This window comes from Coffea eugenioides, chromosome 2, assembly GCF_003713205.1.
Source record: "Coffea eugenioides isolate CCC68of chromosome 2, Ceug_1.0, whole genome shotgun sequence".
In the NCBI taxonomy this organism is placed as follows: Eukaryota; Viridiplantae; Streptophyta; class Magnoliopsida; order Gentianales; family Rubiaceae; genus Coffea; species Coffea eugenioides.
The window spans coordinates 79,717,966-79,732,291 of record NC_040036.1 but is presented as its reverse complement, the minus strand read 5'-3'; the positions used below and the strand labels follow the sequence as shown (position 1 = coordinate 79,732,291).

The window sequence follows — 14,326 nt, the reverse complement described above, 5'->3', positions numbered from 1 at the left end:
GTGATGGCTTGAATTGAGGACAAAATCGAGATTTCACGCCTTAATGAATAGGTAGGGTTCCTGAGAGTCTTTGCTTGTTGCTTCTGCTTGCGCCGCTTGTTCTACCAGTCTCCTCACCTCCCTTTTTCCAAAACACCTCTATTTCCTTTTGTCTCATCCGAGAGTATGACTGACCGCCTCCATTCCTTCCATGGATTTCCTCCATTTTTTTCTCTGAAAAAAAGAAAAGAAACAGACTAACAACACACCGCATCTATTCTCCCTTTCTTCTATATTTTTCCCCTCTTTTAAAGATTATTCGAAAAAAATGATGCTCAAAACGCACCTTTTATTCTCTCTCTTTTTTTGCCCTTTTTGCTCCTTACTCTGAGATAGGAGAACCTCGAAAATTTGGTCGATCTTGTTTGCTCAACTGCTCACATTTGGATTTTCTTTTTCTGTTTCTGATCTCCATTCCTTTTCCTCATAAACCTATGATTTTTTCCCTCTTTCTACACAGAAAAATTTCTATTTTCTCTCAATTATTTTTCTCTTTATTGGGACATAATTACCTTGGAGATCTTTCTTATCTGATTTATTTTCGATCCGTTGATCTCGCCATTTTTTAGTTTCAAAATTTTCCTTATTTTGACTGATTTTCTTTATTCTCTAAGCAATTTCATGTTTGTTTCAGGGTGCAAGTTTAAGGTTTGCATTTTATTATCTGGTATCTTCAATCTCTACAGAACCCGCCAGGTAAGAGATCTCACATGATGTTTATTTTTCTCATGGCTTTTTTGACTCTTTTTTTACACAGTCTATGCGCGAAAATTGGGCTTCAATTGCTGACGTGGCTTCCTTGCATTGGTTGATTGGTGATCGTCTGGCCCGTGGGATTCCAATTTGATGTCGTCCAGCCCGCATGAGAATTGGACGTTTGCTGATTGTGCGCGAATGCCATTGTTTCCAATTGAGTTTTAATTGCTGACATGGCACAATTTTATTGGCCAATTGGTGGTCGTCCTCCGTTGATTGAGCTGATGAATTGAATTGAGGACAAAATCGAGATTTCACGCCTTAATGAATAGGTAGGGTTCCTGAGAGTCTTTGCTTGTTGCTTCTGCTTGCGCCGCTTGTTCTACCAGTCTCCTCACCTCCCTTTTTCCAAAACACCTCTATTTCCTTTTGTCTCATCCGAGAGTATGACTGACCGCCTCCATTCCTTCCATGGATTTCCTCCATTTTTTTCTCTGAAAAAAAGAAAAGAAACAGACTAACAACACACCGCATCTATTCTCCCTTTCTTCTATATTTTTCCCCTCTTTTAAAGATTATTCGTGTCTATAATGCCGTTGTTTTCAATTGGGCTTCAATTGCTGACGTGGCTTCATTCGAACAATCATTGTTTGTGGGACATTCCAATTTGATGTCAAAATTTTACCGGTATGCTTCAGAGAACCCGCCAGGTAAGAGATCTCACATGATGTTTATTTTTCTCATGGCTTTTTTGACTCTCAGCACAAGGAAGGCCACTTTACAGTTAGTATCTTGCCTTTTCATTAACATATCTAGTCTATGCGCGAATGCCGTTGTTTTCAATTGGGCTTCAATTGCTGACGTGGCTTCCTTGCATTGGTTGATTGGTGATCGTCTGGCCCGTGGGATTCCAATTTGATGTCGTCCAGCCCGCATGAGAATTGGACGTTTGCTGATTGTGCGCGAATGCCATTGTTTCCAATTGAGTTTTAATTGCTGACATGGCACAATTTTATTGGCCAATTGGTGGTCGTCCTCCGTTGATTGAGCTGATGAATTGAATTGAGGACAAAATCGAGATTTCACGCCTTAATGAATAGGTAGGGTTCCTGAGAGTCTTTGCTTGTTGCTTCTGCTTGCGCCGCTTGTTCTACCAGTCTCCTCACCTCCCTTTTTCCAAAACACCTCTATTTCCTTTTGTCTCATCCGAGAGTATGACTGACCGCCTCCATTCCTTCCATGGATTTCCTCCATTTTTTTCTCTGAAAAAAAGAAAAGAAACAGACTAACAACACACCGCATCTATTCTCCCTTTCTTCTATATTTTTCCCCTCTTTTAAAGATTATTCGAAAAAAATGATGCTCAAAACGCACCTTTTATTCTCTCTCTTTTTTTGCCCTTTTTGCTCCTTACTCTGAGATAGGAGAACCTCGAAAATTTGGTCGATCTTGTTTGCTCAACTGCTCACATTTGGATTTTCTTTTTCTGTTTCTGATCTCCATTCCTTTTCCTCATAAACCTATGATTTTTTCCCTCTTTCTACACAGAAAAATTTCTATTTTCTCTCAATTATTTTTCTCTTTATTGGGACATAATTACCTTGGAGATCTTTCTTATCTGATTTATTTTCGATCCGTTGATCTCGCCATTTTTTAGTTTCAAAATTTTCCTTATTTTGACTGATTTTCTTTATTCTCTAAGCAATTTCATGTTTGTTTCAGGGTGCAAGTTTAAGGTTTGCATTTTATTATCTGGTATCTTCAATCTCTACAGAACCCGCCAGGTAAGAGATCTCACATGATGTTTATTTTTCTCATGGCTTTTTTGACTATGATAATTTTTTGTTATGGAATTTTTTTGTGATTATCTCAGGTTTAAAAAAACACAAGGAAGGCCACTGAAGGAGGAATTACAGTTAGTATCTTGCCTTTTCATTTTTTTGGGTTATTTGTTTTTCTCTTTATTGGGACATAATTACCTTGGAGATCTTTCTTATCTGATTTATTTTCGATCCGCTGATCTAGCCATTTTTTAGTTTTAAAATTTTCCTTTATTTTGACTGATTTTCTTTATTCTCTAATCAATTTCATGTTTGTTTCAGGGTGCAAGTTTAAGGTTTGCTTTTTATTATCTGGTATCTTCAATCTCTACAGAACCCGCCAGGTAAGAGATCTCACATGATGTTTATTTTTCTCATGGCTTTTTAGACTATGATTATTTTTTCTTATGGAATTTTTTTGTGATTATCTCAGGTAAAAAAAACACAAGGAAGGCCATTGAAGGAGGAATTACAGTTAATTTCTTGCCCTTTTATATTTTTTGGGTTATTTGGTTGTGATAAATAGTATTTTTCTTTACTCGTTTCTTCCTTCAACTATAATATGAGAAAATCCAATATTGTTCATACTGGTATCAACTATTTTTTTGTTAGAAAAGTTATAGATCTAAAGCTTCGTTCCAACCATATTTATTTGTTGCCCCCATCCTCCTTTCTGAGCGCATATTATATTAGAGATGAAAAATAATCATTATAGGGTTTTCTTTTGTATGGAATAAAATTTGATCATATTTCTCCCAAGGACGGCTTTAAGGTATCCTGCAATTTGGGGCTCTCTTTCTGGAAAATTTTGTTTATTGCATGTGAATTAATTTCTTCGATCTCTTTTTTTTTTTCTTCTTTTGGTTGGCAGTGATCTCTCCATACCTTTGCTACTGGTTTTATTGGTCTAAGTTTTAATAGTTCTCATGGAGTTGTATTTATATTTAGTTTGCTTTTTTTTTGACGTTTCTTTGAGAGCCCTTATACAAACTTATGATTTGTGTGATTTGCTGGTTTACTTTCAGCTACTACATTTCTCATTGTCTTTGGTTAATTATTTAATAACCATCTATTTTACTTATTTGTTTTCAGGTTCTCTTTGTAAACTCTTTACCCTTTCTTCCATATTTTTCTTGCACGATGAGGTGGAATAGTTACAAGCTATCAGAATGTATCTCTTCAAGAGGTGGAAACATTCTCAATTATGATATTTTTGTATCTGAGCACAAGAATGTATAGAAGGTCTGTTGCTCTATCATGTACTTAATTGTATTTTAGCACATTTCAATTCCAAGTAAATAAGCTCATTTTATGCTTTCTTTTTTTGGAATATTTGGCTTATGTTTGGGTTTAGCTTGAAGTTATAGTCCCTTTTGTGATTTGTCCCTCATCCTTCAACCGGTGGATTATGTTTAGTTGATCTGTTGGATTATGTTTATTAGATTTAATGACTCATGGTTTCTTTTTTTATTAACAAGACCTTTATTCTTCTGATATTTTGCCTCTTAGAAAGTATTTTGTGTCATTGATATTTTTTATCTGATTTATATTTTTATGTTATTGCCTTTGTAGGAAGAAAGATGATAGCACCTACCTTTCATTTTTTTCTGTTCTATAGAGGTATATTCATTTGAAGTTTTTTTTTAACTCTTTTTGGCTGATAAGAATGTTCTTTTGATTTCTGTTTCTCAAGTCTCAAATCTTTTGAATTTTTTTTGTCTTACCATTATTTTTTGTAGGAAGCAAGAGGAATTTATCACTGTCTAAAAAAAAAGATAAACATTTTTTGAGTAAATAGACTCGTCAAAAAAGAACACTGGATATTCAAAATGCTATCTGAGTAGCAGTATGAGTTAGTAATCAAGGTGCTCATACCTAATGACCTTAATTTTTGTGATTTATCCCTTTTGATAATTGGTGACTTCATGTTAGTGTTTCTTTTGCGTTTTAGATTGTGGCCAACTATTGGTTGTTTTATAATGATTATAGAAGAATCAGGTTTTAGATTTAGAAAGGTTTTTTTTCAATAACATAATTCTACTAAATCTACTACGTGGTTGGAGATGTGGTAAAATTATCATATCACATTGTTTGGAAACTTTCTTGTGTTGTTATAAGAAGTACGAAAAGTTTTCAGAAAATGCTGATTTATTCTTGTAAATATTTTCCTTTTTGACTTATCAGATATTCCCAGAATTCTTATGTAATTCAACGTGTCCTTTTATGTAGTAGATTGCATTTGGATCCATTTGCTTAAGGTGATCCAAATCCTTTCATGTATTCACCGATGATGCAACAAAAGTAACTTTAAAAGTATTTTTGGTCCTTAATTGTTGCTATTGTAAGGTTTAGGTCCTTTGTTTAGGTTTTAGATTTAGAAAGCCTTTTTTTCTAATAATAGTTCTCCTGTATCTGCTATGTTGTTTGGAAATGTGGTTGAATTATCATATCACATTGTTTGGAAACTTTCTTATGTTGTTATAGGAAGTACGAAAAGTTTTCAGAAAATGCTGATTTATTCTTGTAAATATTTTCCTTTTTGACTTATCAAATATTACCAGATTTCTTATATAGTTCTACGTGTCCTTTTATGTAGTAGATTGCATTTTGATTCATTTGCTTAAGGTGGTCCGAACCCTTTCATGTATTCACCTATGATGCTGCAAAAGTAACTTTAAATGTTTTTTTGGTCCTTAATTGTTTGCTATTGTAAGTTTTAGGTCCTTTGTTATCTGTTTAGATTACAAACTATTTATTTACTTCAAAAAGTGGCTTAGGGACGATGTTTTGTCTTATTGCATCAATGTGATTTGGATGTGAAATTTTGAAAAAAATTTAGGTGTTTAGTGCTTAATTCCTATTGTTTTACTTCTTTTTTGCGATTTAACATATGCTATGCTAGATTTGATGGTGTAGCATAAGAATTTTAACTATATTTATTTTCTACTAAATCCCAAATGTTTATTATGGGTTGAGATATTAAGATTTACAGCATAGTACAAAAGGATTTTGGAAATTGTTTTCTCAATGTTAATTTTATTTAGGCCCTTTTTTTTAACAAAAAAATGTTAATCTGTTTAGTGTAGATCCAAGGTTTTGTCGTCTTCATTTTTCCCCCCAATAAATTTGCTCTTGCCAGCATTTTTTATTCTAAGTCTTTGTTAGATGAAGGAAGAAAAGATAAAGGAGGCTACTTTTCTTCAGTAAGCCTGGATGATATGTTTTAATGTCCTTTTTTTTTTGTGTGAACAGATTTTTTTCATTGTAACTGGCTGTAACTTTCTGCTTTCTTTGTCCTGTTATTGGTCTTTAAAAAAGTGAAGGGTGGAAATTTGAGACGGCATCCTATTTCCTCGAGATCCAAAGTTATTTTCTTTTACTTGTTTTACTTGCTCTGTTTTTATTGTTTTGATTTCTCTGTTTGAGAATCATACAACCTAAAGCTCAATTTCTTTTTTGCAGAATTCAACTCGGACATATAATTGCTTGTACACTTGCTGTTCGGCTTGTAGTTTTGCTTGTTTCCTTTTTCTAGAGATGTTAGTCTTGTTTTTGTTTTTTCAGTTTTTGGTTATTTGTCAACCTTATTGATGGGTTGCAAGATTTACTTTTCTTTTTTTTTTTTATCAGCTCAGTAGTGGCAAGGAGAGTAAACTAATTTGTTTTCTTAGGTAATTTGTAGTTTGCCTTTTGTTGGAACTTTATTTTGGTTGGCAATGTCAACCTAGCAAGTTACCAGTGCCACAGGTAATGAAGCCATCCATTTGTTACAAAATAAAATGGGTATATTTGATGTTCTTTTTGTAACTATTGCAAAGATTTTGATACATTTTTATGTAACTTTTTATAATTAATTTTTTAATTTGAATAACTGGATGTTTCTGGGCAAGCTTGAAAATTACACCGCGCATCGCGCGGTGTTCTCCTCCTAGTAAAGGAAAAAGGGGGAAAAAGAGAGTGTCTATAAGTGTCCATTAAGGTTTGTGCTGAAAGACAAATCAAACGAGTCGATACTCAATTTTTGATTAGGTCGGAAAAAGTTCGTTTGAATTTAGTTCATCAGTTAATTAAATCAAATCAAGTTTCAATAGAATTTTGCATTTAAAATTTTCAAATTTGGCTTGATTAACATATAAATGAAATTTACATGTAAAAAATTCAACTGATTAACCTATGAATAGGTCAGGTATGCAGAATAACCTATCCTTCGTTTACAGAAAAAAAAAAGAATTAGATTAATAAATCAAATAATACATCATTTTTTCAAATGAATAAGAGTATTTACTCCTCCAACTATAAAAAACAATCAACAAAATAGAAAATCAAAACACGTTAGATAATTAAAACATCGCATATTCTTTTTACTATTAATATATAATGGTCCTCCTAACTCAATGAAATTAATGGTGACGAAAGTAGGAACTAGAAAAGGTAAATGAGAGTTAGGGTTAGGTAGATAAATTTATAAGTTTTGAAAAATAAAATATATAATGGTGCTCCTAACTCAAATTATTAGTAAATAACTAAATAATCATGGTTTGAGATTTGGGCACTAGTTACCCTAACCAACCATATATACCAAAACTATATCCTAACCTAATTTTTTAAAGTAGGTTCGAGTAATCTAATCATTTTTAAAATTGCAAGTTGGTTACCCTATTTTTAAGTTTGGACCAATTTAATTTTTGTTATTATGCGCTTATTCGATTCTTTTTAAACACACTAAGTACTCGATTTGATTAGGCTTGTTACACCCTAATTTAGGTAGGCCAATTTATGTATGTCATTTTTTTATTATCATTACTATTAATGCAAATGATGTGCGTATCAATTAGTATTAATTAGGATATTACCTTGTATCAATTCAAGATTGATATACGCATTGCTATTTTATCCTAACACTTCACAATATTAAAGTTTTCAATGAATGGACAATTTTCTTAATTGATTTATCAAAATTGATTTTAATTGCAAGCATCCACAATAATAGAGTAGCTATTCCCTAATAAAATCAGTAAGAGAGGAAAATGAACAAAAAAGAGTTCAACATACATGAAGCACCAATTAAAAGAAAAGGGTAAAATACAGTTTTGATACCTAAATCTCGACCCTTAAGCAATTATGGAACCCAAACTTTAAATGAAAAATAATCTGGTACCCAAAGTTACCATATTTACACACATTTCGTACACGTTAGAGATTTTTTCAAATTTCTGCTTAAAAAAGTCATGTGCTATAACATGCTCGTTAATGAAATTGTAAAAAATTCTACAATTATACCTAATTAAAGCATCTTCAAATGGCTGCTTCTACATTTAATTTGGTGCATGTCGATTTTCATAGTGTATTACACTAGTATTACCGATTGTGAGGTGTGTGTAATAAATTTGAAAGATTAGAAGGAACACTTTGTAAAAGAGATTATGTGATAAGAAGTGTTAAAGAGTTAATTGGAGAAGCACAAGATATGTTAATGACTAGAGACAAAGAAATAGGCATGAAACCAAGTTCCGCCAAGTGTCACTCATTTAAACCCTCGTTGACCAAAACCTGCTTAGTATTTATCTTACATTTTAGCACCAAAACTCCATCGTTTTCTTCTTGAGATGGCCAAAAATGCGAGACAAAAATGGAGAGAAAACTATAAGTTCAAGTCTTGATTTCTTGTTTGATTAATGAGAGAAAACAAGAGAAAATTCTAGTTTATTTTGACAAACCTTGAATCAAATTTGGGAGGAAGCCATTGGAGAAGTTTTGGAGGAAGAAACCTGTGAATAATTCTTGCTTGGTTGTCAATCTAAGGTTTTGGAGGTAAAAAGGTGAATTTTGTTAGAAATCTTTCCTTATCTTTGAGTTCATTTGATATATAATATTATAAAAGTTAAAAGAGGACTTGTATGGTGGATTTCATGATTTTCAGATTATGTTATGAATTTCTAACTTTGTTTTGTGGGATTTAAGAGGTAAATTTGATAGCAACCCTATGTTTCTTCACTTGTCTTTGCATCTACTTGATGAATGATACTCTATAAGGTAAAAGACATGATGTTCATCTTAGTCCGTATCTTTTGAAGATTACAAAATAAATGGATTTTACTAATATTCCCTAAATAGATGTTTTCAGATTTGGAGCAAAACAGGCTAACATATGCAGAAGCATGAGTCGGACGCACAAAAAGTCTGCATCGGCCGTCCGACAACCTTCGAGTAACTTCGGACGCATAAGGAACTCACTTTCGGGCGTCCGAAGATAATAAGTCGAGTTCTCTAAACTCACTGACTTCGTTCGGATGTACAACACCTAAGTACCGGACGTCCGATAAACGTTGCGACACTTCGGACGCAAAGTATTGAAGCACTGGACGTCCTAAACATTTCAAGAAAACTTCTTGAACTCACTGCCTGTGATCGGACGGGGAAAACCAGCCTATCGGACGTCCGACACCACTTACGGCTAGTTGACTCTTCAGCTGCCTTCTATCCGTTGACAGTATTAATTGAAGTACTTTTTGGTCTCTTATAAATAGAGCAAAGTCAACCACTTCAAAAGAACTTTCGCACATTGAGACTACATCAGATCTTGAGTGATTCAAGTGTGAGAATACTCTTTAAAGAAGATTTGTACTCTTAGTTGTGGAAATTTCAATAAACTTTTCAAGTGTGTTTCTATTTCATTAATAGTGTAGCTTTGTGAGGGTTATCCGAGTAATAGTAAAACTTCCTTGCTTGACCAAGTGCGGCTTGGGGCGAGGAGGAAGTGATCCTTCCATTGTACACAAGAGTTTGGTTGTAAGTTAATCAACTTGAAGAAACTTACTATATAAAGTGGTATTCAAACTCAAGTGAAGATTGAAACTTGGTTTGCTATTCTATCATTTTACTTACTGTCTTGCAATATAAATTGTCTATCTCTTCTACTCTCAAGCACTTGTGCTTATTTATCAATTGCTCCATTGTGTGGTCCTTTAGAAAAAGAGGGCAAGTTCTCAAAAAGTGACTCATATTTTGGCTAATTTTTAAATCACTTAATTCACCCCCCTCTTAGGTTGTCTTCAATCCTTGCAATTGGTATCCTAGCTTGGTCTCCTAGAGATTAAGCTCAATCGGATTTGGAGTAAAAATGACAACCAACAATGCCATATTTTTTGAAGGACAATCCGTCACTAGACCCCCAATGTTCAATGGATCAAATTATGTGAGTTGGAAGGAGAGGATGATTATTTTCTTACAATTCATTGATATTGAGTTGTGGTTTATTGTCAATGAAGGTACATATGATACCTCTATTATTGATGAAGTTACTCATAGGTTGAGACAAAAAACAAGGAGTGAGTTGACTGGTGAGGATAGAACTCATCTTACCTTAAATGCCAAGGCTATGAATGTACTATACAGTGCTTTAGATTCAAATGAGTTTATTAGAGTTAAAGGCTGTAGATCTGCAAAAGAGATTTGGGATAAATTCAGAGAAATCCATGAAGGAAGTGAGAATATGAGAGAACAAAAGAATTCCATTCTGGTCACTAAGTATGAATTCTTTAAGATGGAATCTCATGAAAATATTGACAAGATGTATTGCAAATTCAATGATCTTATTAAGGATTTAGAAGTATTTGAAAAGGATTACTCTCTAGGTGAGAAAAATAAAAAAATTCTGAATGCTTTATCCAATGAATGTGAGAGTAAGGTGACTGCCATTGAGGAAGCTAAAGATCTAAATAGCTTGCCTATTGAATCTTTTATTAATTCTTTAACCTCTTATGAGCTAAAACTCAAGTCTAAGGTGCAGGAGGAAGAAGATACGAAAGTGAGAAAGAGTATTGATCTAAAAGTCTCACAAGATGAAGATGATTCAACCTCCTTAGATGAAGATGACATGGAAGGTGATGACAGTGATATTGCACTCATCACACGAGATTTCAAAAGAATACTCAACAAGAAAAGATTCAGAAAAGGTGGACCTAGCAATTTCTTTCCGAATCAGTCCAACAACTTGAGAAACAAAGGGAAGTTAGAGTTCAACAAAAAGCAAACTGATAAGTGCTTTGAATGCGGCCAACCTGAATACTATGCAAATGAGTGTCCAATGAAGAAAAATAAGGAGAGCAAGGTTGAACGAAAATCAAAGTTCAACAATTTTCAAATCACTTGGAATGACTGCAATTCAGAAGGTGAAGTCGAAGAAGAAAAGGAATCTGCCCAAGTGGCTTTCATGGCTATTGGTGATGAAGAGGTGAACCTGGTGAACATTATTAAGAAATCAAAGTGGTTCATAGATAGTGGATACTCAAGACATATGACTGGTGATACATCACAGTTCATCAAGCTCAAACCAAAAGCAAGCGAAAAGGTAACTTTTGGAGATGACAACAAAGCCAAAACTGTTGAAATTGGTGATGTTGGTAAGAATGGTCAAACATTTGTTCACAATGTTCTTTTAGTTGACAATTTGAGTTACAACTTGTTAAGTGTTAGTCAATTGTGTGATAGGAATCTGTTTGTGTTATTTAAAAAGCATGAATGTCATATTCTTAACTCAAAATTCAACACTGTTTTCAAAGGAAAAAGAGTAAATAACATTTATGTAGTTATCCTTAAAAAAGTTGATTCCTCTAGCCTTAGTTGTCTCAAAATAACAAATGAGGACCCCTGACTGTGGCATAGAAGGCTCTGTCATTTCAATATGGATTCGCTAAAAAAAATTTCCAAAAAGAAACTTGTTAAAGGACTTCCAAAAATCAAATTTGAAAAAGACCGAATCTATGATGCTTGCCAATTTGAAAAATAAGTCAAGGTATCTTTTCAACCCAAGAAATGTGTTTCTACTACAAAACCTCTAGAACTTTTACATCTTGATTTATTTGGTCCTACACAAACTACCAACTTAAGTGACAAAAGATTTTACTTTGTTGTTATTGATGATTATTCTAGATACATTTGGGTGATGTTTCTTGCACACAAAGATGATGCTTTCAAAAATTTTGTTTCACTATTTGTAAAAGTTCAGAATCTGATTGGTTTGAAAATCATCAAAATAAGGAGTGACCATGGTTCAGAATTTCGTATCTGTAATTTTTCAGAATTTTGTGATAACAATGGTATTACACATGAATTTTCCATTGCAAGAGTCCCCCAACAAAATGGGGTTGTTGAAAGAAAAAATAGAACTCTTCAAGTGGCTGCTAGAACTATGCTTAGTGAATGTAATTTATCAAAGTATTTTTGGCTTAAAACTATAAACACAGCCTGCTATATCATGAACAGAGTACTTTTAAGACCAATTTTGAACAAAACTCTTATGAGCTGATGTTTGATAAAAAGTCTGTTGTTGGATATTTTAAAATCTTTGGTTGTAGATGCTTCATTCTAAACATAAAAAAATATCTTGAAAAGTTTGATAAAAAATCTGATGAGGGAATTTTCTTGAGATATTGTGAGAATAAGAGAGGTTTTATAGTCTATAATCGTAGGACTCTGGTTATAGAGGAAACTATACACATTACTTTTGATGAATCTAATGGTGACATTTTCATGAGTTGTGGTGAAGATGATGATGCATGTGTTCAAGAAGAACTAAAGAAACTAACAATCAGTGACCAAGGCACTACTTCACCAGAAAATGATTCAAAGGAAGATGAAACTCAAGACAGTCCAACTAGGAAAAACAACGACAGAGACACTACTATTCCTAATGATCTTCCAAGAGTCTAGAAATTTGTCCAAAATTATTCTAAGAAACTCATCATTGGTGATTCATCCGAAAAGGTCAGAACACATTCCTCCTCTAGACAACTAATAGATAATTTTGCATTGGTCTCACACTTTGAACCCAAAAATATTGTTGATGCATTGAAAAATGAGAACTGGATTTTAACTATGGAGGAAGAGTTAAATCAATTTGAAAGAAATAAGATTTGGACATTAGTTGCTAGACCACAAGATCATCCTATCATTGGTACCAAGTGAATTTTTAGAAACAAAATGAATGACGAATGTGAGGTAGTAAGAAATAAGGCCAGACTGGAAACTGAGAGATACACTCAAGAAGAAGGAATAGATTTTGATGAATCATTTGCACCTGTAACTAGGCTAGAATCAATTAGAATGCTTTTGGCTTTCGCATGTTTCAAGAACTTTAAATTATTTCAAATGGATGTTAAAAGTGCTTTCTTAAATGGATTTATAGATCAAGAAATTTATGTTGATCAACCTCCTGATTTTGAAAATGAAATTTATCCAAATCATGTTTTTAAATTCTCAAAAGTTTTGTATGGATTAAAACAAACTCCAAGAGCATAGTATGAACGTTTGAGTGATTTTTTGATTGAAAATAGTTTTAAAAGAGGCATTGTGGATAATACTCTTTTCACTAAATAGAATTCACGTGATCTTTTAATTGTTCAAATATATGTGGATGATATTATATTTGGTGCTATTAATGAGAGTTTGTGCAAGGATTTTTTCAATATCATGCAAAAAGAGTTTGAAATGAGCATGATGGGAGAATTAAATTTCTTCCTTGGACTCCAAGTGGTTCAAACCCGAGATGGAACATTCATCAATCAAACCAAATAAACCAAGGAGCTGCTAAAAAGATTTGGAATGTAGGATTCGAAACAAGTTGGAACACCTTTGTGCACATCTACCAAGCTTGACAAGGATGAGGACAATGCAAAAGTTGATGAAAAGAAGTATAGAGGTATGATTGGTAGTTTGCTTTATTTAACTGCTAGTAGACCTGATATTATGTTTGCTGTGTGCCTATGTGCTCGTTTTCAGTCTTGTCCAAAAGAATTACATTTAAATGCAGTAAAAAGAATTCATAGATATCTAAAAGGAACCTTGAGTTTTGGCCTTTGGTATCCTAAGTGTCATGAACTTCCTCTGTGTGGATTCTCTGATACTGATTTTGGTGGCTGTAGGGTAGATAGAAAAAGTACAACAGGTATATGTAACTTTCTTGAAAATTGCTTAGTGTCTTGGTTTAGCAAAAAATAAAATGCTGTTTCATTGTCTACAACTGAAGCTGAATATGTTGCTGCTGGTGCTTGTTGTGCTCAATTGTTGTGGATGAAAAAACACATTGAATGATTTTGGTTTAGTTAATGATTTTGTGCCTATGTATTGTCATAACACTAATGCCATCAATTTGATAAAAAATTTCATTCAACACTCTGGGACTAAGCACATAGACATAAAACATCATTTCATTCGCGATCTTGTCCACAAGGGTAAAATTTGTGTTCAATATTTTTGTTCTAAAGATCAAATTGCGGATATCCTCGTAAAAGCCCTTTCACTGGATCAATTTGTGTATCTGGGAACAAAATTGGGCATTTCAGAAAAAATATTCTAAGACTTTTTTTGTCATTCTTTATCGGACGTCCAATGGATTAGAACGGACGTCCGACAATGTTCTTCATCGCTTTTCCAGAAAAGTTTTGGTTCGGACGGTTGTGTCGGACGCTTCACTTCGTTCGGCCGTTCGACACTCAAAAATTGCGTCTTATAAAGAAATTTTCTGCGTCATTCAGTTCATTCTTACCCTTTTATCTCGAACGCAACTCTTCACATTCTCTCAAAGTTCAAAATTCAAATTTGTCTCTCCTTGGAACAAGTACCAAGAAATCACTCTGACCGACACCTTCTCACATTTATTGCGAGTTTATTACATTTCGTAACTTTTTCAAATCGCCAACTACACTATAAATCCCAATTACTACCCGAAACCCTAATCACAAAAACTCATTCTCTGTGGACTGTTTGTGCAT

The 14,326-nt window shown here is 33.5% G+C and overlaps 1 long non-coding RNA gene across 1 annotated transcript; it reads left to right on the top strand.

The window, feature by feature from the left end:
* The first annotated feature begins 2,453 nt into the window (after window positions 1–2,453).
* LOC113764171 lies at window positions 2,454–6,305 on the top strand. The gene is made up of 7 exons (XR_003467489.1): window positions 2,454–2,519; window positions 2,609–2,650; window positions 2,838–2,899; window positions 2,989–3,029; window positions 3,648–3,797; window positions 4,128–4,175; window positions 6,018–6,305. It is a non-coding gene; the product is annotated as an uncharacterized LOC113764171 (long non-coding RNA).
* Window positions 6,306–14,326: the final 8,021 nt, after the last annotated feature.